The sequence below is a fragment of the Coregonus clupeaformis genome, chromosome 7 (genome assembly GCF_020615455.1).
Source record: "Coregonus clupeaformis isolate EN_2021a chromosome 7, ASM2061545v1, whole genome shotgun sequence".
NCBI classification, from domain to species: Eukaryota; Metazoa; Chordata; class Actinopteri; order Salmoniformes; family Salmonidae; genus Coregonus; species Coregonus clupeaformis.
Window position 1 is genome coordinate 6,678,836 of NC_059198.1, and position 25,297 is coordinate 6,704,132.

Sequence of the window (25,297 nt, forward strand, 5' to 3'; positions counted from 1 at the left end):
ACCTGCCTCACCCTCACCATTCTTTTCATCTGTTGTCTGAACCTCAACATTGACTACAGGCTCCTCCCTCTGCACGTCAACCTGAGAGATGGATGGAAGAGGAGAAAGGATGGATGGGGAAGAAGAGAAGGGTGTGATGGGGTGGAGAAGAAAGGGATGGAGAGTAGGAGAAGAGAGAAGGAGGGATTGACGCCTTTTGCCCATTTGTAATATTACAGAGGACTGAATATTCTATGAAAGATGTTTCATTAGTGCTCCTTACTTATTGGGGGTGGCTGTGCTTGTATGAAACACCCGTTGGACAATATCCTCTTTGTACTGCACACTGTCTCATTTCCATCATAATGACAGACGGAGGCTGCCTCATCATGCCCATTAAAAGGGGCACTACCGTGGGCAAACAGCTGAGTCCATGCTGGGTTACAGTAGATGAAAGTTCCCATAATCACTGGTTCAATATTATTAATTCATCCACTAAGGTTTAAGGTTGTGATTTGGTGACCTACGGTAAAATGATTTTTACCCATCTAAAAAAGGTAGTCAGACACCAAGACTGGAGACTGCATGGAAATAGGGTGAGATGGTGTAAATGCATCCTTGGGGGTGTAGTACACAAATGTAGGAGCTGGATTTGGTGGGTAGCAAACCGCACTCCTCAACACATCATTATGATGACACTGTTAACAAAGGTGTGATGATTGGTCTATACATGCATTTTATTTATTGGTGTAATTACATGTAATTACTCAGTAACTAATAACTCATTTCACACAGACTATAGCCAGTATCAATTCACCAAAACTGATCTTATCAGCATCATCCTACTCATGTTAGCCTAGCTTACCTTTCTATCTCCTCCAGAACCCTGTGTCTGAGGAGGACGGTCCTTCCTGCTGTCACTCATGGTTGACCAGTCATATCAGAATGTACCTGTGATCAAAACATGATGTCAGATATTTGGTTATTCCTAATTTCATTCCCAGACACTTCTGCCCAAAGTTATTCCAAACATTTCATGAAATGGTGGAGCAAATGAATGACTTTCTCTGGAAATGTTATGACTCTCTCTCTTTCTCTCGCTCAGACTCTCTCTGACAATTCATGACTCCTTCATCGACAGCCTACTGTAAATGTTTTGCATTGTAAAAGGCCCTATAGACCACTTGCATAAATGTCAAGGTAAGCCCATTAAGTCTCATGCTGGTGTAGCACCAATCTACTTTACATGTAATTTATCACACCTAGCCAGGTAAGACCATAGTTCACCTTTGTCAAACACACCATGAATACTTTATATTAGGCTAATTTCATTATGTGTCTGCTCTTGTCAACTGTTTGCACCAAATACATTGATGTGAAATACTCACGTCTGTAAAAAATCATAACATTACCATGTCGAGGTGAGGGGAAAGGTGAACGAAAATCAGAAAGTGACTTCCTGCTTCTCACTGTTTCCAATGGTAAGATGAGCCACCAATCAGAGAGACTTCTGAAATGAACATTGTCCTTTATCTCTGCGCTCGTTGCTCAACTGCATGTTGCGGGTCGCATCCGATGATTTATATATACACTGGTTACAGCAGGTGAGTTGAACCTAATATTTTGACACTCAAATGTATACTATCCTATAGCCTCTGTACTTTTTTGCTTAGTTCCAGGACTGAGTGAGGAAGGTGTAAACAGAGCAGGAACGAATGACCTAAATTAGTAAACGAAAGCTGGATCAAGTAGTCATATTTAGCCTAGCTTTCCATTGATCAAATCTTAATTTGGTAGAAATAAATGAGTGTCAGTGTGGTAATGTTAGGCCTGCCCTGTCAATTCTTGGTTAAAGCATCTGTTTAATGTTTAGAGGAACAGTCCATAGACTGGAACAGCCACTGCATCTAGCCAGCCCAGTGAACTACTTCATGTGTGCCATAAAGGTCCAGACTTCTTGTCACAGGCTGTAGAGAGAGGCTTCACTTACAGTATGTTAATGCTGCCATGATGACAGTGGCGACCCCTCATTCAGGGCAGGTGAGAGTTTGCAAACAATGTAAATTATTTTTTATTGAGTTAATAAAGCCGCATAAAAACATGGTTTCTTTATTGAGAAAGGCGGCTCCAAAATGCAGGTGTTTCAGCCTAGCCCAGTGCTTTCTGTAGTGGAGGGGCAGCCAGTGGAATATACAGAGTGTAGGCGTTGGTAATCTTCTCTAGTTGCGCTGTGATTGGCTCAGTGTTCAGTCACTCATGGGGATACTACGTCACCGCAGAATCTACAGGGAGAGCTAGGCAGTTCAAGCCCCCTTGGGTGCTGCCATAGATTTACATTAGAAGTGCCCATCCAAGAAGGCTCAATGTCATTGGCCACAAATGACATCAAATCACGTTATATCTACCGTAGCTTTGATTGGACTGATCATGTTACTTTCAAAATCTTAGCTAGCAAGCTAGACAAGCAGTCATCCTTTCATTGTCTGCTTATATGCCCCCGTTATTTATCCCACATTTCTGACTTGGTGTACAGGGAGAATACTATAAGAATGGCCCATGTTCTGAATTCTGTCGCTGTCCGTTTCAAAAGTGCCGAACAAATAGGCATATTATCCGCCTGAGCTCGCTCATTAATGTCTTAATTAAAATTATGGCTTGCCTCTTATCCACTCATCGTTCCCTTATGCCATAGTTTGTACATCTCAATTGTTATATTGCTTATATACAGTAGGTCTATCTCATTAGTATCTTATTCATCATTTTAGGCAATGTTGGAATGATGCATTTCTTTGTTTTGCTTACTTTGTGTATTATAATTAGCCTGTGTACTTTTCTCCAGGAGGAGGGGATACTATAATGTTGTTGGGTCTGTAACCATGTTTGCCAGGGAAAGTTCAGTAATAGACCCATGTAATTCCAGTTGATATTGCTAGGGTTGTTTTGTTTGCGCAATGCGCTGGCTGTGCTTCGGTATAGGCCTATTCTCTGTAAAAGTGGATCCTCGTGATTGTATTTTCCTTCCTTTTTAGACCACATTGGTCTAATAAATACTTCAAATGGTAGGCTAACCACGTCTCTCTCTCTATCTCTCTCTCTGGTGACTTAAAGAAGAGTAAAGTTAACGTCTCAACATCTTGCTGAATTTATCTGAACTAACACCTATCTGAATTTCTGTCGGTGTCCATTTTGAAAGTGCTTAACGAGGCCTACTTCTTCGCAGCTCGTTTGCTTGCACTTGCTTATACTTAGAGCTTAGTGTTAATGATATAAGAACAAACATTATGAATTTACTGAACATAAATGCAATAATGTTTGTGTATGGTTCAAAAGTCAAAACTCGTGTCGGCATTCATTATTATTGAAGGAGAATGCCGTTTTTATTGAGTTACACAAATCCACAAGGAGTCAGTAGAAACCATATTTATTTAAGCAAGTCAGCCATGTCAGCTATGGTTTTTAAAAGGGCAGTAAATGAGGCTGAATGAACTTTTTCGCTGCAAGATGAGGCTCCGCTGATATCCAGGTGTAGCGGGGGTAAGGATTCACTCCATGGTGCTGAAAAGAAAGCTCCACTCTCTGCACAGCTTTATGTAGGCCCTAACAGTTTGTGGGCACCGTTTGTCACCGTTCTTGTGCAATTAATGTATTGTTTAGTGTTGTGTTGTGTAGTGGCTTTGCTGGCATGCATTTTAAAAAATGATTGAGTTTGCCGCATCAAGATTTACATACTAAAATTGCCACTGCATGATGATATGTATGAATGTAAACAAAAACCTATAAGAAAACTGTTTATAACCATGTAATTAAATACAGTGCCTTCAGAAAGTATTCACACCCCTTGACTTATTCCACATTTTGTTGTGTTACAGCCAGAATTCTAGATGGATTAAATGGATTTTTTTTCTCTCACCCATCTACACACAATACCCCATAATGACAAAGTGAAAACATGTTTTTTTGAAATTATTGAAAATCTATTGAAAATGAAATACAGAAATATCTAATTTACATAAGTATTCACCCCCCTTTGCAATGACACTCCAAATTGAGCTCAAATGCATCCAATTTCCTTTGATAATCCTTGAGATGTGGCTACAACTTGATTGGAGTCAACCTGTGGCCAATTCAATTGTTTGGACATGAATTAGAAAGAAACACACCTGTCTATATAAGGTCCAACCGTTAACATTGCATATCAAAGCAGAAACTATACCATGAAGTCCAAGGAACTGTCCGTAGATCTCCGAAATAGAATTGTGATGAGGCATACAGTACCAGTCAAAAGTTTTGACATACCTACCTACTATTTTCTACATAGTAGAATAATAGTGAAGACATCAAAACGATTAAATAACACATATGGAATCATGTAGTAACCAAAAAAGTGTTAAACAAATCAAATATAAATTTTAGATTTTAGATTCTTTAAAGTAGCCACCCTTTGCCTTGATGACAGCTTTGTACACTCTTGGCATTCTCTCAACCAGCTTCACCTGGAATGCTTTTACAATGGTCTTGGAGGAGTTCCCACATATGCTGAGCACTTGTTGGCTGCTTTTCCTTCACTCCGCGGTCCAACTCATCACAATCCATCTCAATTGGGTCGAGGTCGGGTGATTGTGGAGGCCAGCAATCCATCACTCTCCTTTTTGCTAAAATAGCCCTTACACAGCCTGGAGGTGTGTTGGGTCATTGTCCTGTTGAAAAACAAATGATAGTCCCACTAAGCGCAAACCAGATGGGATGGCGTATCGCTGCAGAATGCTGTGGTAGCTATGCTGATTAAGTGTGCCTTGAATTCTAAATAAATCACTGACAGTGTCACCAGCAAAGCACGTCCACACCATCACACCTCCTCCTCCATGCTTCACGGTGGGAACCACACATGCGGAGATCATCCGTTCACCTACTCTGCGTCTCACAAAGACACAGCGGTTGGAACCAAAAATCTCAAATTTGGACTCATCAGACCAAAGGACAGATTTCCACGGGTCTAATGTCCATTGCTCGTATTTCTTGGCCCAAGTAAGTCTCTTCTTATTATTGGTGTCCTTTAGTAGTGGTTTCTTTGCAGCAATTTGACCATGAAGGCCTGATTCATGTAGTCTCATCTGACCAGTTGATGTTGAGATGTGTCTCTTACTTGAACTCTGTGAAGCATTTATTTGGGCTGCAATTTCTGAAGCTGGTTGAGCCCAGTGAACTACTTCATGTGTGCCATAAAGGTCCAGACTTCTTGTTACAGGCTGTAGAGAGAGGCTTCACTTACAGTATGTTAATGCTGCCATGATGACAGTGGCAACCTGTCATTGAACTTATCCTCTGCAGCAGAGGTAACTCGAGGTCTGATGAGACAAGAATGTAACTCTTTGGCCTGAATGCAAAGCGCTACGTCTGGAGAAAACCAGGCACAGCTCATCACCCGTCTAACACCATCCCTACCGTGAAGCATGGTGGTGGCAGCATCATGCTATCGATGCTTTTCAGCGGCAGGGACTGGGAGACTGGTAAGGATAAAGGGAGGAATAAAGGGACCAATGAATGGAGCCAAATATAGGCAAATCCTTGATGAGAACCTGCTTCAGAGTGCAAACGACCTTAGACTGGGGCGAAGATTTACGTTCCAACAGGCAAATGACCCCAAGCATACAGCCAAAGTAATGTTGAAATGGCTTCAGAACAAGAATGTGAAAGTCCTTGAGTGGCCCAGCGAAAGCCCAGACATGAATCCAATTGAAAATATGTGGAAAGACTTGAAGATTGCTGTTCACTGCTAACTTAACGGAGCTTGAGAAGGAAGAATGGGAGAAATCCCCAAATCCAGATGTGCAAAGCTGATACAGACATACCCAAGACAACTCAAAGCTGTAATCGCTGCCAAAGGTGCTTCTACAACTATTGACTCGGGGGTCTGAATAGTTGTGTAAATTAGATATTTCTGTATTTCATTTTCAATACATTTGCGAACATTTTTAAAAACATGTTTTCACCTTGTCTTTTTGGGGTATTGTGTGTAGATTGGTGAATTCAAGCTGTAACACAACAAAATGTGTTATGAATACTTTCTGAAGGCACAGTATATGTGGTGGTGGACTAGTATGTGTCAACAACAGAAGTGTGGTGGCCTTTGAATCGTCATCTTTTCACTCAGAATAACATAGAGGGTGTTTTCATAACATACCATTTAACTGAAGGCTAAAAACCTACATTTGGTATGAGAGTCACATCCCAGTCTCAGACAGTGGCACTCACAGCAATCATACAGTATGTATTGTTTTCCTCCCAGACGACCACCCCCCCCAGCACACCGGCGGTGAGATGAGCTATGACTTTGCTCTCCTGGCTCTGTGATGTACAGTGAGGGAAAAAAGTATTTGATCCCCTGCTGATTTTGTACGTTTGCCCACTGACAAAGAAATTATCAGTCTATAATTTTAATGGTAGGTTTATTTGAACAGTGAGAGACAGAATAACAACAAAAAAATCCAGAAAAACGCATGTCAAAAATGTTATAAATTGATTTGCATTTTAATGAGGGAAATAAGTATTTGACCCCCTCTCAATCAGAAAGATTTCTGGCTCCCAGGTGTCTTTTATACAGGTAACGAGCTGAGATTAGGAGCACACTCTTAAAGGGAGTGCTCCTAATCTCAGTTTGTAACCTGTATAAAAGACACCTGTCCACAGAAGCAGTCAATCAATCAGATTCCAAACTCTCCAGCATGGCCAAGGCCAAAGAGCTCTCCAAGGATGTCAGGGACAAGATTGTAGACCTACACAAGGCTGGAATGGGCTACAAGACCATCGCCAAGCAGCTTGGTGAGAAGGTGACAACAGTTGGTGCGATTATTCGCAAATGGAAGAAACACAAAATAACTGTCAATCTCCCTCGGCCTGGGGCTCCATGCAAGATCTCACGTCGTGGAGTTGCAATGATCATGAGAACGGTGAGGAATCAGCTCAGAACTACACGAGAGGATCTTGTCAATGATCTCAAGGCAGCTGGGACCATAGTCACCAAGAAAACAATTGGTAACACACTACGCCGTGAAGGACTGAAATCCTGCAGCGCCCGCAAGGTCCCCCTGATCAAGAAAGCACATATACATGCCCGTCTGAAGTTTGCCAATGAACATCTGAATGATTCAGAGGAGAACTGGGTGAAAGTGTTGTGGTCAGATGAGACCAAAATGGAGCTCTTTGGCATCAACTCAACTCGGCGTGTTTGGAGGAGGAGGAATGCTGCCTATGACCCCAAGAACACCATCCCCACCGTCAAACATGGAGGTGGAAACATTATGCTTTGGGGGTGTTTTTCTGCTAAGGGGACAGGACAACTTCACCGCATCAAAGGGATGATGGACGGGGCCATGTACCGTCAAATCTTGGGTGAGAAAATGGGTCGTGGATGGGTATTCCAGCATGACAATGACCCAAAACACACGGCCAAGGTAACAAAGCAGTGGCTCAAGAAGAAGCACATTAAGGTCCTGGAGTGGCCCAGCCAGTCTCCAGACCTTAATCCCATAGAAAATCTGTGGAGGGAGCTGAAGGTTCGAGTTGCCAAACGTCAGGCTCAAAACCTTAATGACTTGTAGAAGATCTGCAAAGAGGAGTGGGATAAAATCCCTCCTGAGATGTGTGCAAACCTGGTGGCCAACTACAAGAAACATCTGACCTCTGTGATTGCCAACAAGGGTTTTGCCACCAAGTACTAAGTCATGTTTTGCAGAGGGGTCAAATACTTATTTCCCTCATTAAAATGCAAATCAATTCATAACATTTTTGACATGCGTTTTTTTGTTGTTATTCTGTTTCTCACTGTTCAAATAAACCTACCATTAAAATTATAGACTGATCATTTCTTTGTCAGTGGGCAAACGTACAAAATCAGCAGGGGATCAAAACTTTTTTCCCTCACTGTAGGTCCCCTGTGCATGTGTAGACTGGGGATGACCAAAGCTCTCGCTCTCGCTCTCTCTCTCTCTCTCTCTCTCTCTCTCTCTCTCTCTCTCTCTCTTCTCTCTCTCTCTCTCTCTCTCTCTCTCTCTCTCTCTCTCTCTCTCTCTCTCTCTCTCTCTCTCTCTCTCTCTCTCTCTCTCTCTCTCTCTCTCTCTCTCTCTCTCTCTCTCTCTCTCTCTCTCTCTCTCTCTCTCTCTCTCTCTCTCTCTCTCTCTCTCTCTCTCTCTCTCTCTCTCTCTCTCTCTCTCTCTCTCTCAGTTCCAATCCCAGTCAGCTCCACTAATTGCTCCTGAGCCCCTGTGGCTGAAGATGCTTCAGATAATGAACAGGGGTCATAGGTCATGGGGGTCAAATAGGACTAGACTGTGTGTGGAGGCAGTCAGCTTTGCAGGTACTCAATAGTCCGAAGTTGCTCTTTCTCTTTTTGTATGCACTGACCTAGAAAGGAGAAGGTCTGTTGTGTGGGCTTACACCATAATGTTTTCAGATGTCTTCTCCTTTTAGATCAGTGCAGATTAAGGAGAGGGGACAAGGAGAGGAAGCCACTCCAGACTATTCTATTGAGATACGCCCTGGACCAGGTTACTTCATTCATTAAAGCCTCCTCAGGCGCCGCCCCTCATTATTTTGCTTATGGTTTGAAGGAGAAGCTCTTATAGAACCCAAAGTCCCCTCAATTGTGTCTGTGATTGGTGGGGATATTTGCCTCTGTTGTTTCATTGGCTTGGAGAGGCTTCTATGGAGTAACCGAAGCGGTTGACATCTATTTTAAGTGACATTACCACAGTGACATCACCTACCCTGGGACCTGAAGTACTGTCACCCCTACCACTTACCACCACAGCGCAGGGTTTTGTGGAATAGCTTTTGACAGTTGCTGCCTCCGAGATGACAGCATTTTACCTACAATAGTGCACTACATTTGACACCCTATTCAGGTCCGTAAGCAGTTGTGTGTTTTAGTTCCTAACATGTTTGATAAGATTAGTTTGGGAACCACTGTACTAACCTCTCTTACTGCTTGCTTCCTCTCTCTCCGTCTCCTGTGCTTCCTCCTGCATGGATTGCAGCCTGCCTCACCCTCACCACTGAGCACCACATCACTGTCTGTCTCAGTAGCCTACTCTTTGTAAAGCAAAGTTATTATGAGAACCTAGTAGCGTATTTTTTGCTCCTGCTGAGGTAGACGTTTAACATTAGCTTCATACTTCATTCTTCTAGCTGGCTAAGTAATACTAGCCAGAGCCCTTCAATGTTACTTCAATCGAAGTCTCTGCTGGCAGCTAGCCACCTGACTGACTGACATATACTGTATATAAGCGACTATTTGTATATACTCCAGAATGTTATGAAGAGTGATCAGATGAATTGCAGTTAATTGCAAAGTTATTTATCGGATCATCAAGAACTTCAAGGAGAGAGGTTCAATTGTTGTGAAGAAGGCTTCAGGGCGCCCAAGACAGTCCAGCAAGCACCAGGACCGTCTCCTAAAGTTGATTCAGCTGCGGGATCTGGGCACCACCAGTGCAGAACGTGCTCAGGAATGGCAGCAGGCAGGTGTGAGTGTATCTGCACGCACTGTGAGGCGAAGACTTTTGGAGGATGGCCTGGTGTAAAGAAGGGCAGAGAGGAAGCCACTTCTCTCCAGGAAAAACATTAGGGACAGACTGATATTCTGCAAAAGGTACAGGGATTGGACTGCTGAGGACTGGGGTAAAGTCATTTTCTCTGATGAATCCCCTTTCTGATTGTTTAGGGCATCCGGAAAAAAGCTTGTCCGGAGAAGACAAGGTGAGCGCTACCATCAGTCCTGTGTCATGCCAACAGTAAAGCATCCAGAGACCATTCATGTGTGGGGTTGCTTCTCAGCCAAGGGAGTGGGCTCACTCACAATTTTGCCTAAGAACACAGCCATGAATAAAGAATGGTTCCAACACATCCTCCGAGAGCAACTTCTCCCAACCATCCAAGAACAGTTTGGTGACAAACAATGCCTTTTCCAGCATGATGGAGCACCTTGCCATAAGGCAAAAGTGATAACTAAGTGGCTCGGGGAACAAAACATAAAAAATGTGGGTCCATGGCCAGGAAACTCCCCAGACCTTAATCCCATTGAGAAGTTGTGGTCGATCCTCAAGAGGCAGGTGGACAAACAAAAACCCACATATTCTGACAAACTCCAAGCATTGATTATGCAAGAATGGGCTGCCATTAGTCAGGATGTGGCCCAGAAGTTAATTGACAGCATGCCAGGGCAGATTGCAGAGGCCTTGAAAAAGAAGGGTCAACACTGCAAATATTGACTCTTTGCATAAACTTAATGTAATTGTCAATAAAAGCCTTTGACACTTATGGAATGCTTGTAATTCAGTATACCATAGTAACATCTGACACAAATATCTAAAAACACTGAAGCAGCAAACTTTGTGAAGACCAATACTTGTGCCATTCTCAAAACTTTTGACCACGACTGTATACTACCGGTCAAAAGTTTTAGAACACCTACTCATTCAATGGTTTTCTTTATTTTTTTACTATTTTCTACATTGTAGAATAATAGTGAAGACAACAAAACTATGAAGTAACACATATGGAATCATGTAGTAACCAAAAACTTGTTCAAGAAATCAAAATATATTTTATATTTGAGATTCTTCAAAAAGCCACCCTTTGCCTTGATGACAGCTTTGCACACTCTTGGCATTCTCTCAACCAGCTTCACCTGGAATGCTTTCCAACAGTTTTGAAGGAGTTCCCACATATGCTGAGCACTCGTTGGCTGCTTTTCCTTCACTCTGCGGTCCAACTCATCCCAAACCATCTGAATTGGGTTGAGGTTGGGGGATTGTGGAGGCCAGGTCATCTGATGCAGCACTCCATCACTCTCCTTCTTGGTAAAATAGCCCTTACACAGCCTGGAGGTGTGTTGGGTCATTGTCCTGTTGAAAAACAAATGATAGTCCCACTAAGCCCAAACCAGATGGGATGGCGTATCACTGCAGAATGCTGTGGTAGCCATGCTGGTTAAGTGTGCCTTGAATTCTAAATAAATCACAGACAGTCTCACCAGCAAAGCACAACCATACCATAACACCTCCTCCTCCATGATTTACGGTGGGAAATACACATCCGGAGATCATCCGTTCACCCACACCTCGTCTCACAAAGACACTGCGGTTGGAACCAAAAATCTCAAATTTGGACTCCAGACCAAAGGACAAATTTCCACCGGTCTAATGTCCATTGCTCGTGTTTCTTGGCCCAAGCAAGTCTCTTCTTATTATTGGTGTCCTTTAGTAGTGGTTTCAAATAAAATCTAATAAAATTTGATTGGCCACATGCGCCGAATACAACAGGGCTAGTTGAGGTAGTTGAGGCAATATGTACATGTGGGTAGAGTTAAAGTGACTATGCATAAATAATTAACAGAGTAGCAGCAGCGTAAAAAGATGGGGGGGGCAGTGCAGTGCAAATAGTCCGGGTAGCCATGATTAGCTGTTCAGGAGTCTTATGGCTTGGGGGTAGAAGCTGTTGAGAAGGTCTTTTGGACCTAGACTTGGCACTCCGGTACCACTTGCCGTGCGGTAGCAGAGAGAACAGTCTATGACTAGGGTGGCTGGAGTCTTTGACAATTTTGAGGGCCTTCCTCTGACACCGCCTGGTATAGAGGTCCTGGATGGCAGGAAGCTTGGCCCCAGTGATGTACTGGGCCATACGCACTACCCTCTGTAGTGCCTTGCGGTCGGAGGCCGAGCAGTTGCCATACCAGGCGGTGATGCAACCAGTCAGGATGCTCTCGATGGTGCAGCTGTAGAATTCTTTGAGGATCTGAGGACCCATGCCCAATCCTTTCAGTCTCCTGAGGAGGAATAGGCTTTGTCGTGCGCTCTTCACGACTGTCTTGGTGTTTGGACCATGATAGTTTGTTGGTGATGTGGACACCAAGGAACTTGAAGCTCTCAACCTGTTCCACTACAGCCCCGTCGATGAGAATGGGGGTGTGCTCAGTCCTCTTTTTTTTCCTGTAGTCCACAATCATCTCCTTTGTCTTGGTCACGTTGAGGGAGAGGTTGTTATCCTGGCACCACACGGCCAGGTCTCTGACCTCCTCCCTATAGGCTGTCTCATCGTTGTCGGTGATCAAGCCTACCACTGTTGTGTTGTCGGCAAACTTAATGATGGTGTTGGAGTCGTGCCTGGCCATGCAGTCATGGGTGAACAGGGAGTACAGGAGGGGACTGAGCACGCACCCCTGAGGGGCCCCCGTGTTGAGGATCAGTGTGGCAGATGGGTTGTTACCTACGCTTACCACCTGGGGGGCGGCCCGTCAGGAAGTCCAGGATCCAGTTGCAGAGGGAGGTGTTTAGTCCCAGAATCCTTAGCTTAGTGATGTGCTTTGAGGGCACTATGGTGTTGAATGCTGAGCTGTATTCAATGAATAGCATTCTCACGTAGGTGTTCCTCTTGTCCAGGTGGGAAAGGGCAGTGTGGAGTGCAATAGAGATTGCATCATCTGTGGATCTGTTGGGGCGGTATGCAAATTGGTTTCTTTGCAGCAATTCGACCATGAAGGCCTGATTCACACAGTGTCCTCTGACCAATTGATGTTGAGATGTGTCTGTTACTTGAACTCTGAAAAGCATTTATTTGGGCTGCAATTTCTGAGGCTGGTAACTCTGATGAACTCTTGGTCTTCCATTCCGGTGATGGTCATCATGAGAGCCAGTTTCATCATAGCGCTTGATGGTTTTTGCAACTGCACTTGAAGAAACTTTTGCACTTGAAGAAATTTTCAAAGTTCTTGAACTTGTCCGTATTGACTGACCTTCATGTCTTAAAGTAATGATGGACTGTCGTTTCTCTTTGCTTATTTGAGCTGTTCCTGCCATAATATGGACTTGGTATTTTACCAAATAGGGCTATCTTCTGTATACCCCCCCTACGTTGTCAAAACACAACTGATTGGCTCTTTTCAGAAGGAAAGAAAGGCACACCTGTTAATTGAGGCACACCTGTTAATTGAAATGCATTCCAGGTGACTACCTCATGAAGCTGATTACGAGAATGCCAAGAGTGTGCAAAGCTGTCATCAAGGCAAAGTGTGGCTATTTGAAGAATCTCAAATATAAAATATATTTGGATTAGTTTAACACTTTATTGGTTACTACATGATTCCATATGTGTTATTTCATAGTTTTGATGTCTTCACTATTATTCTACAATGTAAAAAATAGTAAAAATAAAGAAAAACCCTTGAATGAGTAGGTGTGTCCAAACTTTTGACTGGTACTGTATATACAGCTCTGGAAATAATTAAGAGACCACTGCAAATGTTTCTTAAATCAGCATCTCTACATGTATGATAGCCATTCCATTCCAGTGTCAGTTGAATTCCAAAACAGGCACACCTCATTCTACTGAATTAGGTACTGATTAGGTGATCACCTGAACCAAATGTTATTTAACGAGGAAAAGTATAAAAACCACTGCTGTGGTCATCACTATCCTCTTGCAATAGGACCAGCTGGATAGCAAAAACAGTGCTAATAGTACCTAAAAAGTAATATTAATCAAAAAAGAACTACTGACCATGCCAAAAGAGTTGAAAGGGAAAGTTTTGAGTGAGGAAAAGAAGGGTTCAATTCTGGCTTTACTAGCAGAGGGATACAGTGAGCGTCAGGTTGCTTCCATCCTTAACATTTAAAAGACGGCGGTTCATAAGAACAAGGTCAAGCAGCAGACATTGGGGACTACAAAGCTACAGACCGGCAGAGGGCGAAAACGACTCTCTACCGACCGGGATGACCGCCAACTCATTCGAATGTCACTCAACAACCGTAGGATGACATCAAGTGACCTACAAAAAGAATGGCAAACGGCAGCTGGGGTGAGGTGCACGGCGAGGACGGTTCGAAACAGGCTCCTAGGGGCAGGGCTGAAGTCGTGCAAAGCTAGAAAAAAGCCCTTTATCAATGAGAAGCAAAGAAGAGCCAGGCTGAGGTTTGCAAAAGACCATAAGGATTGGACCGTAGAGGACTGGAGTAAGGTCATCTTCTCTGATGAGTCCAATTTTCAGCTTTGCCCAACACCTGGTTGTCTAATGGTTAGACGGAGACCTGGAGAGGCCTACAAGCCACAGTGTCTCGCACCCACTGTGAAATTTGGTGGAGGATCTGTGATGATCTGGCTGGAATCGGGCAGATTTGTCTTTGTGAAGGACGCATTAATCAAGCCATGTACAAGGTTGTGCTGGAAGAAAACTTGCTTCCTTTTGCTCTGACATTGTTCCCCAACTCTGAGGATTGGTTTTTCCAGCAGGACAATGCGCCATGCCACACAGCCAGGTCAATCAAGGTGTGGATGGAGGACCACCAGATCAAGACCCTGTCATGGCCAGCCCAATCTCCAGACATGAACCCCATTGAAAACTTCTGGAATGTGATCAAGAGGAAGATGGATGGTCACAAGCCATCAAACAAAGCCGAGCTGCTTGAATTCTTGTGCCAGGAGTGGCATAAAGTCACCCAACATTAATGTGAAAGACTGGTGGAGAGCATGCCAAGATGCATGAAAGCTGTGATTGAAAATCAGGGTTATTCCACCAAATATTGATTTCTGAACTCTTCCTAAGTTAAAACATTAGTATTGTGTTGTTTAAAAATTAACATGAACTTATTTTCTTTGCATTATTCGAAGTCTGACAACACTGCATCTTTTTTGTTATTTTGACCAGTTGTCATTTCTGCAAATAAATGCTCTAAATGACAATATTTTTATTTGGAATTTGGGAGAAATGTTGTCAGTAGTTTATAGAATAAAACAAAAATGTTAATTTCACCCAAACACATACCTATAAATAGTAAAACCAGAGAAACTTATATTTTTGGTCTCTTAATTTTTTCCAGAGCTGTACCATGACCCTATTACCTATGTAGTGCACTACTGAAAAGGTGGCTAAAATGATGCCAGCTACAGCACTAGGGTGTCATTTCAGACATAGCCAGAGTGTGCTGTGTTGTTGTGAGCATGGTTAGGGAATCACAGAGCATGTTGCTACATCATGTCACATAAGAGCGCCTTGGTCTGTGACTGACCATGTTGTGGAGCAGTCAGACCCTGGAGGCCATACCTTAATGAGATTCCCTAAAAACACACCACTTTGATACAGCTACGACCGGAAATGACTTTTTCGTAGCAGGTTAGGAGAACTTACGCAGCAGGTTAGGAGAAATAACACAGCAGGTTAGGAGAATTAGGTTAAGGTTAGGAAAAGGGTTAGAGTTAACGAAAATGCTCTCCTAACTTGCTACGAAAAGTCACTTCCGGTTGTAACTGTATCGAAGTGGCATGTTTTTAGGGAGTCCCATACTGTCTGGAGGCTATATAGTCATACTGGAGCTGCCTGGAGGCCATACAGTCAATCAATCAATCCAATTATATTTGTCACATGCGCTGAATACAACAGGTCTAGACTATACTGTGAAATGCTTGCTTAGGAGCCCTTCCCCCAAAAGAGGAATAAAATACCAAGAATTAAGCTATATTCAGGGAGTACCAGAACCATATCCCTGTGCAGGTGTACGAAGTATTTGAGGTAGATACAGTGGGGGGAAAAAAGTATTTAGTCAGCCACCAATTGTGCAAGTTCTCCCACTTAAAAAGATGAGAGAGGCCTGTAATTTTCATCATAGGTACACGTCAAATATGACAGACAAAATGAGAAAAAAAAATCCAGAAAATCACATTGTAGGATTTTTAATGAATTTATTTGCATATTATGGTGGAAAATAAGTATTTGGTCAATAACAAAAGTTTCTCAATACTTTGTTATATACCCTTTGTTGGCAATGACACAGGTCAAACGTTTTCTGTAAGTCTTCACAAGGTTTTCACACACTGTTGCTGGTATTTTGGCCCATTCCTCCATGCAGATCTCCTCTAGAGCAGTGATGTTTTGGGGCTGTCGCTGGGCAACACAGACTTTCAACTCCCTCCAAAGATTTTCTATGGGGTTGAGATCTGGAGACTGGCTAGGCCACTCCAGGACCTTGAAATGCTTCTTACGAAGCCACTCCTTCGTTGCCCGGGCGGTGTGTTTGGGATCATTGTCATGCTGAAAGACCCAGCCACGTTTCATCTTCAATGCCCTTGCTGATGGAAGGAGGTTTTCACACAAAATCTCACGATACATGGCCCCATTCATTCGTTCCTTTACATGGATCAGTCGTCCTGGTCCCTTTGCAGAAAAACAGCCCCAAAGCATGATGTTTCCACCCCCATGCTTCACAGTAGGTATGGTGTTCTTTGGATGCAACTCAGCATTCTTTGTCCTCCAAACACGACGAGTTGAGTTTTTACCAAAAGTTATATTTTGGTTTCATCTGACCATATGACATTCTCCCAATCCTCTTCTGGATCATCCAAATGCACTCTAGCAAACTTCAGACGGGCCTGGACATGTACTGGCTTAAGCAGGGGGACACGTCTGGCACTGCAGGATTTGAGTCGCTGGCGGCGTAGTGTGTTACTGATGGTAGGCTTTGTTACTTTGGTCCCAGCTCTCTGCAGGTCATTCACTAGGTCCCCCCGTGTGGTTCTGGGATTTTTGCTCTTTGGTCTTGGCCATAGTGGAGTTTGGAGTGTGACTGTTTGAGGTTGTGGACAGGTGTCTTTTATACTGATAACAAGTTCAAACAGGTGCCATTAATACAGGTAACGAGTGGAGGACAGAGGAGCTTCTTAAAGAAGAAGTTACAGGTCTGTGAGAGCCAGAAATCTTGCTTGTTTGTAGGTGACCAAATACTTATTTTCCACCTTAATTTGCAAATAAATTCATTAAAAATCCTACAATGTGATTTTCTGCATTTTTTTTCTCTCAATTTGTCTGTCATAGTTGACGTGTACCTATGATGAAAATTACAGGCCTCTCTCATCTTTTGAAGTGGGAGAACTTGCACAATTGGTGGCTGACTAAATACTTTTCCCCCCCACTGTATATACATGAAGACAGGGTAAAGTGACTAGGCATCAGGATAGATAATAATATGAGTAAGATAAAGAACAGAGTAGCAGCAGCATATAATGAGTGTGAAAGTGTGTGTGTATGTGTGTGTATGTACTGTATGTTTGTGTGGCATCGGTACGCGTGTGTTTGTTGTGTGTTTGTGTGCGTATGTACAGTCCTGGTCAAAAGTTTTGAGAATGACACACATATTAATTTTCACAAAGTCTGCTGCCTCAGTTTTTATGATGGCAATTTGCATACAGTGAGGGAAAAAGTATTTGATCCCCTGCTGATTTTGTACGTTTGCCCACTGACAAAGAAATGATCAGTCTATAATTTTAATGGTAGGTTTATTTGAACAATGAGAGACAGAATAACAACAACAAAATCCAGAAAAACGCATGTCAAAAATGTTATAAATTGATTTGCATTTTAATGAGGGAAATAAGTATTTGACCCCCTCTCAATCAGAAAGATTTCTGGCTCCCAGGTGTCTTTTATACAGGTAACGAGCTGAGATTAGGAGCACACTCTTAAAGGGAGTGCTCCTAATCTCAGCTTGTTACCTGTATAAAAGACACATGTCCACAGAAGCAATCAATCAATCAGATTCCAAACTCTCCACCATGGCCAAGACCAAAGAGCTCTCCAAGGATGTCAGGGTCAATATTTTAGACCTACACAAGGCTGGAATGGGCTACAAGACCATCGCGAAGCAGCTTGGTGAGAAGGTGACAACAGTTGGTGCGATTATTCGCAAATGGAAGAAACACAAAAGAACTGTCAATCTCCCTCGGCCTGGGGCTCCATGCAAGATCTCACCTCGTGGAGTTGCAGTGATCATGAGAACGGTGAGGAATCAGCCCAGAACTACACGGGAGGATCTTGTCAATGATCTCAAGGAAGCTGGGACCATAGTCACCAAGAAAACAATTGATAACACACTACGCCGTGAAGGACTGAAATCCTGCAGCACCTGCAAGGTCCCCCTGCTCAAGAAAGCACATATACATGCCCGTCTAAAGTTTGCCAATGAACATCTGAATGATTCAGAGGAGAACTGGGTGAAAGTGTTGTGGTCAGATGAGACCAAAATGGAGCTCTTTGGCATCAACTCAACTCGCCGTGTTTGGAGGAGGAGGAATGCTGCCTATGACCCCAACAACACCATCCCCACCGTCAAACATGGAGGTGGAAACATTATGCTTTGGGGGTGTTTTTCTGCTAAGGGGACAGGACAACTTCACCGCATCAAAGGGACGATGGACGGGCCATGTACCGTCAAATCTTGGGTGAGAACCTCCTTCCTTCAGCCAGGGCATTGAAAATGGGTCGTGGATGGGTATTCCAGCATGACAATGACCCAAAACACACGGCCAAGGCAACAAAGGAGTGGCTCAAGAAGAAGCACATTAAGGTCCTGGAGTGGCCCAGCCAGTCTCCAGACCTTAATCCCATAGAAAATCTGTGGAGGGAGCTGAAGGTTTGAGTTGCCAAACGTCAGCCTCGAAACCTTAATGACTTGGAGAAGATCTACAAAAGAGGAGTGGGACAAAATCCCCACCGAGATGTGTGCAAACCTGGTGGCCAACTACAAGAAACGTCTGACCTCTGTGATTGCCAACAAGGGTTTTGCCACCAAGTACTAAGTCATGTTTTGCAGAGGGGTTAAATACTTATTTCCCTCATTAAAATGCAAATCAATTTATAACATTTTTGACATGCGTTTTTCTGGATTTTTTGTTATTCTGTCTCTCACTGTTCAAATAAACCTACCATTAAAAGTATAGACTGATCATTTCTTTGTCAGTGGGCAAACGTACAAAATCAGCAGGGGATCAAATACTTTTTTCCCTCACTGTATACTCCAGAATGTTATGAAGGGTGATCAGATGAATTGCAATTAATTGCAAAGTCCCTCTTTGCCATGGAAATGAACTTAATACCCAAAAGACATTTCCACTGCATTTCAGCCTTGCCACAAAAGGACCAGCTGACATCATGTCAGTGATTCTCTCATTAACACAGGTGAGAGTGTTGACGAGGACAAGGCTGGAGATCACTCTGTTATGCTGATTGAGTTAGAATAACAGACTGGAAGTTTTAAAAGGAGGGTGGTGCTTGAAATCATTGTTCTTCCTCTGTTAACCATGGTTACCTGCAAGGAAACACGTGCCGTCATCATTGCTTTGCACAAAAAGGGCTTCACAGGGAAGGATATTGCTGCTAGTAAGATTGCACCTAAATCAACCATTTATCGGATCATCAATAACTTCAAGGAGAGAGGTTCAATTGTTGTGAAGAAGGCTTCAGTCCAGCAAGCGCCAGGACCGTCTCCTAAAGTTGATTCAGCTGCGGGATCGGGGCACCACCAGTACAGAGCTTGCTCTGGAATGGCAGCAGGCAGGTGTGAGTGCATCTGAACGCACAGTGAGGCAAATACTTTTGGAGGACGGCCTGGTGTAAAGAAGGGCAGCGAGGAAGCCACTTCTCTCCAGGAAAAACATCAGGGACAGATTGATATTCTGCAAAAGGTACAGGGATTGGACTGCTGAGGACTGGGGTAAAGTCATTTTCTCTGATGAATCCCCTTTCCGATTGTTTGGGGCATCCGGAAAAAAGCTTGTCCGGAGAAGACAAGGTGAGCGCTACCATCAGTCCTGTGTCATGCCAACAGTAAAGCATCCTGAGACCATTCATGTGTGGGGTTGCTTCCCAGCCAAGGGAGTGGGCTCACTTACAATTTTGCCTAAGAACACAGCTATGAATAAAGAATGGGACCAACACATCCTCTGAGAGCATCTTCTCCCAACCATCCAAGAACAGTTTGGTGACGAACAATGCCTTTTCCAGCAAGATGGAGCACCTTGCCATAAGGCAAAAGTGATAACTAAGTGGCTCGGGAACAAAACATCAAAATGTTGGGTCCATGGCCAGGAAACTCCCCAGACCTTAATCCCATTGAGAAGTTGTGGTCAATCCTCAAGAGGCGGGTAGACAAACAAAAACCCACATATTCTGACAAACTCCAAGCATTGATTATGCAAGAATGGGCTGCCATCAGTCAGGATGTGGCCCAGAAGTTAATTGACAGCATGCCAGGGCAGATTGCAGAGGTCTTGAAAAAGAAGGGTCAACACTGCAAATATTGACTCTTTGCATAAACTTAATGTAATTGTCAATAAAAGCCTTTGACACTTATGGAATGCTTGTAATTATATTTCAGTATACCATAGTAACATCTGACACAAATATTTAAAAACACTGAAGCAGCAAACTTTGTGAAGAGCAATACTTTTGTCATTCTCAAAACTTTTGACCACGACTGTAGTGTATGTGAATGTGTGTGGGTTTTTGTAAGAGTGTCAGTTTGGTGTGTTTGAGTGAGTGAGTGAGTGTGTATATAGTGGAGCTGCCTGGAGGAAAAAACATGGCTCTTCTTCTCTCTGTCATCTCTAATCTCCCTCTTTCTATCTCATTTGAGGGAGACTCCCTTTCTTTTTCTCCCCTTTTTATGTCAACTTCTTCTCTCAATTTCTCTATCTATCTGTTTTACAGGGCTGTACTGTAAAAATGACTAATATGTTTGTTTCTTCACTTAAACTCCACGGATGAATTGTGAGTAACTGTTCACCATCACACAAAAAAATAATCACATTAAAAACCAGGTGTAGCATTGATGTCCTTACCCAGACGTTTTTGTGTGCAAATACCGTGAAATCATGACATTTTATGGAATACAACATGAGAAATCTCAGGTTATACATTTTAGGGTGTTTATTAAAAACAAAATATCACCTCTTTGACAAAATCACCACTTTTATACAGGTAATAACTCATCCCTTCAGACAGACAGGCAGACCGATAGAAGGATGTTTTATCAGGGGAAAATTAGGTCAGTCTTGGCCACAGTTGTCATTCATCATCGGGCGAGTCAAAGCATTGAAACCCACCGACAGCGATGAATGTGAACCGGGACCCTGCTCTGTGAGAGTCGGTGAACAGATAGTGCCTTTTCCTTATGACATCATAGTGGATGAAGAGATAGGGCCTTTTCATAGCAACATCACAGCTCACTGAAGGACCTCGTTGGCAGCCATCTTGGTAAGGGCTACTGTATGTACTCTAATCCAGATGAGGTGTGTGTGTGTGTGTGTGTGTGTGTGTGTGTGTGCGTGCATGTGTTCTTTCATGCGTTTGTGTGGGTGTTTTAGTGTTTAGAGTGTATGTGCAAAGATGTGAACTCAAGAGGCAGGGTACACTCAACACTCGATGGTTTCTCTAAGTCACAAACTCACCGACAGCGTTGAATGTTCACTGGGACTTGAATGCTAGAGACAGATTGACCGCCAGACCTGCCGACACCCTACTGGATCATAACCTTTGTTTTACTTTTTGGTTCTACCTTCTGTGTTTAATAGGCGCAAACTAGTAACCTGGTGCGTCTTAATAAATATGGAAAAAATTAATGGGTTAAAATAGACCCCAATATAGAATATAACATAACACATAATAACAAACAATCCTGATTACATACACCTGTACACATAAGCATTGATCAAAAGTGATCAAAAGCATTGATCTGCATTGCTTGCTCTTTGGGGGTTTAGGATGGGTATCTGTATAGCACTTCGTGACAACTGAGGATGTAAAAAGGGCTTTATAAAATACATTTGATTTGACTAAATCAAATACATTTGACTGAACAAAGTACAGTGGGAAATCACAAATCTAATTCGCATATAAAATGACATGTATAGATGACAACTCATAAATCACAATCTATTTAACACACACACTAGACTTGCCTCTTCTTACCTTATGTGTTGGGTATATAGCAGGGTCCTGTTCAGTGTTTGGTCAGAGTCGGTGTTTGGAGGTTGCTGTGCTGCTGTGTAGGTTATAGCATAGTCACTGTGGGGTTGATCATCTGATTGTGGGGGAGGGGAGAGCGAGTTAAGAGTGAGGGGGTCGCCGGGCAGAGAGAAAGTGGGGGGGAAGGAGAGGAGGAATGGTTGGAAGGAGTGGAGGTGGAGGGAGGGAGGGAAGAAGCAGGAGGGAGGCTGTCTGGGAAGGGGGGTGTTGATCGATTCCAGGCTTGGCGTTTCCAGACAGGCTGAATGGTCAGAGGTCACCGGGTCTCATTTCCTATGAAAGAGAGGTTGTGTGTGTGTGTGAGTGTGTCTGTCTGGTTTGGCCATGCGTGTTTGTCTGTCTGCTCCCCCACTCCTCCTGCACGGGGCTGGGCTGGCTGCTCACATAACAAGATCACATGAACATACCGCCGGCAACAAACATCTAAATAGATACAAACACCCATGCACACACCAACTTACACACACAGCTGTATCCTATACATTTATTAATACCCACATTATAAATGTATAATTACCCACAGACATAAACATATATCCAAAACATGTAGGCTATTTATATATTTGCACACATAAACAAACTCACATATTGGTAGGCTACATATATTCAGGGCTTAACAAACTGTTTTAGCCACTTGTCTAACACACACACACACATATTCACACACACATTCACACAGATTTGTTTTACTATCCTTGTGGGGACCAAACAATTGATTTCCATTCAAAATCCTATAGCTCTAACACCTAACCCTAATTGAAATGTCCCCACTTGTCTGAATTGTCCTTGTTTTACTCTCCTTGTGAGCACTTCTGGTCCCGGACTTAGTAAAACCACACAAACTGCAGACAGGGAGAGCATGCTAATTGCGCCCACACAGACAGTGATGGAGTGGGGACACTTAACGCTCCACTGTTAGCACAACTCTCCGGTAACAGCAACCAAAATAAACATTTAGCATTGACCCTCACACACCCTCACACACACACACACGCTGCAAACACACATGCACTTACGTACGTACAAGTCCACACACACAGAGCGCTTAGTGTTTTACTTTGTCTCTGCCTGATATTGCTGAACTGTTATGTCAGGGTCAGTGAATTGGTATGTCTGTGTGTGTGTGTGTGTGCGCGGTGTGTGTGCATTTGTATGTGAATGAGAAGACAGATTACAGCCCTTGATGATGGTCTTGGTCTTGGTCTAAGCATTGTGGTGGCTGGAGCGTGAAGTGAGGAAGAGTGTGGAGAGGGGGGGGTCTGAGAGGAAGGATAGGGTCATGACCAACCCCCCTCCCCACTTCCCCTCCCACCTGGGACTTGAACCCATGACCCTCCGGTGAATGAGTTCAAGGGAGCCACCGCCATTACTGTGAACTGTGTGTGGGGGTGTGTCTGTGTTTGACATTAAGGTTCTGTGTGTTGCATACTTGCATAGTCATTTTCACTAAGACTGTGTGTTTACTTTTGTTAATCTCTGAAATGTAATTCTTAGTGAGTGACCGCCAATATTTTGAATATGCTGCTTGTATGTGAGTTTGTGTGTGTGTGTGTGTGTGTGTGTGTGTGCGCACGCGCGCAACAGTCCCAATTGAAGTGAATGGCAATTGCATTAAAGTATTGATCCAGTCTGGGGCAGGTAGACACAGACTCAGTCACCCAGACGAAGGGGAAGGACCATCACCATTCCCATTACCTCTGACATCTTCATCAATAACCTCACAAAGACACACACACGTTAATGTACTATGCCTAACGCTCCAAAACAGACACACATTCAGCGGCATGGATTCAATTAGTACGATTAAACCGACATGGGTACGACAACAACATGTACTGTCACTACCATTATACTATCATATCACATAGCACACTCTGAGGTATGAATGGAAATCACTCACCACAAATAAATTAACTTGCTGAAACTCATACTATTGTGAGAATGTTCTCCATGCATGCATGACTACATAGATGCTAAATAAAACACTAGCCATGCAAGCCTCCATTAAGCCCCCAGTAGCTGCATCATGCATTAATGTCCAAGCCCACAAACAGCCCATGACACATTTGTCACATCATATTTATGTCTGGTAATAAGAAACTCTTCCATAGAATGACAATGCACTCAGATGTTATATACAGATTCATGAAATATATACTTTATATACAACATTGCAAGCAGGATATAAAAATAGTAAATGACTGTAATGATTTGAGATAAATTGCAGGCAGAATGCACTTACCCTCTGTCCTCCTGTGTCCAGCCCCGACACATGCAGCCAGACACTCTGTACGCCAAGCCCCGTTTCTCTCTCTCTCCCTCGCCCCGCATTCCTCTATCTCTGTCTATCCCTCCCTTTTCCCCCTTATCCTTTACATTCTCTATTCTCCCCGTTTGCAAACTCTGCCCTCTTTCTCTCTCTCGCCCCCCCCAAAAGTGCCTCTCCCTGTTTTGTCTTTTCTTCCTTCCCCTCCCCGGTCTATCACTCTCTTTCTCTCTCTCCTCCTCCACCTCTCCAATGTCTTCTTCCTGCTGCTGTAAACTTAACTGACGACTCTCCGGTGTTTCCGTGCCTGTGTGTGTCTGAGAGAGAGAGAGAGAGAGAGAGAGAGAGAGAGAGAGAGAGAGAGAGAGAGAGAGAGAGAGAGAGAAGTGCAAACCAGGACATGCAGCTTGTGTCAGTTTGAATGAATATTGTGCACGCTCTGCTTCCCCCTCTCCCCCTTTCTGCCCCTCCTCCACCCTGTCTCTCTCTCCCTCTCGTGTGCATGCATACTCTCTCTCCCACCTTCAAAAATGTTCACACTCCAGACAGAGGTTTATATTTATACACATGCCACCCTTAATCCCTGTCATTCCACTATCTTCATTCTTTCTCACACACACACACACACTGTATGTATTAACCCCCTTTGTATAATACTATCATTTAAATGCTGCTCTATTCCTAGTCTTTTCTAACTGAAAGACTATTGACTCACAGGCATGTCATTATTTCTTTGGGAGATATTTGGAGCTATGATGTTTCCTTTTGTAGTCCTACTACTTTGATAAAGAAACTAAAACAAATCTAAATTTAGCCAAGTGAAACAAAAATACTGTTACTCGTGTTTTGTATCTTCCATAGAGTTTGGATGAATGCATCGGTTCAAATATTGTGAATGTAATTTGCATTAATAAAACTTATCAAAGCCAAACACAAATTAAAAATAAGCATGTTGTTGTACGATAAACCTAAAAACAGAACAATTCCCCTGCATTATTGATAAACCTCTCTTCCGATATCATTGTTCCTCTCCTCCTCCTCTGGCTCTCTACCACTCTCTCCAGCATCCTCTCTCCTTCCTTAGTTACATATTGATTAGTTTGTGTGTATGGGGCTGGTGCTGCTGTGGTCATTGAGGTCAGCATGGTGGCCAGACAACCCCCACCCTCTCTCTCTCTCTCCCTCCATCCATCCCCTAGAAGCCAGGCATG

The 25,297-nt window shown here is 43.3% G+C and overlaps 1 long non-coding RNA gene across 1 annotated transcript; it reads right to left on the reverse strand.

Moving 5' to 3' along the window:
* Positions 1-24,359, reverse strand: LOC121570372. Its single transcript, XR_006001443.2, has 4 exons — positions 24,063-24,359; positions 21,764-22,093; positions 845-930; positions 1-81 (listed from the first exon to the last, which is right to left on the reverse strand). It is a non-coding gene; the product is annotated as an uncharacterized LOC121570372 (long non-coding RNA).
* Positions 24,360-25,297: the final 938 nt, after the last annotated feature.